This window comes from Sprattus sprattus (genome assembly GCF_963457725.1).
Source record: "Sprattus sprattus genome assembly, chromosome: 13".
In the NCBI taxonomy this organism is placed as follows: domain Eukaryota; kingdom Metazoa; phylum Chordata; class Actinopteri; order Clupeiformes; family Clupeidae; genus Sprattus; species Sprattus sprattus.
The window spans coordinates 32,087,731-32,090,230 of record NC_137911.1 but is presented as its reverse complement, the minus strand read 5'-3'; positions in this window follow the sequence as shown (position 1 = coordinate 32,090,230).

The window sequence follows — 2,500 nt, the reverse complement described above, 5'->3', positions numbered from 1 at the left end:
AGGACCACGCCCAGTCTCCACCTACAGCCAGAAGTGCATACACAAAAGAGCAGGAAGCCAAGCCAACCCCAGGACTATGTAACACCCCCACCCTTTGAGAAAGAAATTGGGGGTTAAACAAAGCATTGCACTCTTTATAAATATGAACAAATATGAGTAAATATGGAAAATACTCATCCATCATCTGAATGACATCCCCAAATAAGCTCCACTGAAGACGGGCTGAAGGAAACATTTTAAGAGTGCATCTTAACCACAATTTATTTAGAAACCCACACACACAATTTTTTTTATTTTTTTTTTTTATAATATTTTGCATTATTATTTTTTTTCATTATTATATTTATACTTTTATTTCTCATACATTTTCAAAATATATTTGTATATATATATATATATACACGCAAAATTGAAAATGTAACCATGTGCAAGAAAGTTCATCTGTCACCACGTTTCCAAGATTTAAGCGTTGATTGTATGTTGTGAAGATCCAACACAATCGCAAGGGCTTCCTTTTCTGTTGTAGAGTACACAGCGAGAGGAAAAGGAATAGAAAAGTTAGAGGTAGCCAGCACAGGAGCAGCAGTAGTTAGTAAAGCTTTGACGGACTCAAATGCCAACTGACTTTCCTCTGTCCACACAAAAGACCGCTTGGGGCTGAGGAGGTCTGCAAGCAGTATGGCCACCGCAGAGAAACTCGCACATAATGACCTGTAATACCCCACCACTATTACGACCAAAACACGCCAGACGTGACCTACCGAGGCCGTCAGTGGTCTCCACTTGCGCATCAAGACTCCCTCTTGAATAAAGCAACCCTGCGGCGCAGACTCAATGTCTTTCCCAGACACCGCGTCAGTACGCAGGGAACAGAGAGAAGAGTCGTTCCTCTTTTTAGAAGCACGCTGTTCGCGACTGAGAAACTCTTTAGGAACGCAAGGGACACTAGATAGTGGAGCAGACTTCGAGAGTTTTTCTCCACTAGTAGAAGGAAAAGGACGAGCCATAAACGTCTCACTAAGATCAACGAACTCATCCTTGCGTAGACAAACCGAAGTCTCTTTGGCTTTCTGCGCCATAGCGCGCGTAACAATAGCGTGCAAAACCTCCGGAAACTTAACCACTAACTCGTCAGAAACGGGATTGTCAGGCATAACAGGGCTAGAAAACACAACCTCTCCCATTATATCATTACCCAGTAGCACATGCACGTTTTCAACTGGGAGAGAAGGACGTACACCCACTTTAAAATGACCGGTAACCAGACCAGAGATGAGCGAAACGTTGTGGAGGGGAACATTAACAAAGCCCATTTCGAACCCCTGTACAAGCACATCTTCACCAGTGTACGACTGGTCACTAAAGGGCAGGACATTCTCCAAAATAAAACTATGCGAGGCAGCAGTGTCACGAAGTATCCTAATAGGCACCTGCCTGTCAGGTTCACCCGCCAAGGTGACAAAGCCATCCGTGATAAACGGAGCAAAAGCCTGACAATTATCCTCGTCTTTCCGAGACGTCGGACGGGTGGAAACACAAAGGCCTACATTAGAGCCAGCATGTGGAGAAACAGTGCCAGCATTAGAGCCAGCATGGGGAGAAACAGTGTAGTGAAACCTATTTTTCCGCTGCAAGGTGAAGCACTCAGACAGCACATGTCCCGGCTTTTTGCAATATCCACAATATATTGAATCTGTTGGACTAGTCACTTGCTTATCACCACCTTGGTGATTCTCACCCACAGTTTCCCTAGGAGGCCGAGACCCCGTTTGAGGCATATTATTCTGAGCCACGACAGGACAGGAGATTGCACCCTTGTGTGCCAGCACGTATTCGTCAGCCAGCACTGCTGCACTGGACGGTGTTAGGTCTTTGTGCTCACTGACATACATGACTACACTCCTGGAAAGACAATTTTTAAAATCTTCCAGAATGAGGAGATCACGAAGGCCTTCAAATGTAGTCACCTGCTGCGAATTAAGCCAACGATCACACAGAAACTCTTTCTCACGCATGAATTCCACGTGAGAGAGAGAGTCGGGTTTTTTGTAGTCGCGGTAATTCTGCCTATACGCTTCGGGGACAAGTGAGTAGATACGCAATACCGCTTGCTTCACCTTCTGGTAATCAGCAGCATCAGCTAAAGGCAAAGAAGAATAAGCCTGCTGCGCTTTACCCACAAAAATGCTCTGCAAAAGCACGGTCCACGCTTCAAGCGGCCATTTGAGTACTGTGGCAACCCTTTCGAAATGAGCGAAAAACTTATCCACTTCTTTTTCGATAAATGGAGGGACGAGTCTAACATTTCTAACAACATCGAATTGATCAGTTGAACTTCTAACACCAGCTTCCCGAGCTTGTATATCCAACTCTTTTAACCGAATGGCGTTCGCCAACTCCATGTCTTTCATTTTAAATTCATGATCCATACGCTCGCGCTCTCGAGTTGTCTGTCTGTCTCCATCAAGTCGTGATTTTTCACGCTCCCATTCAATCTCCT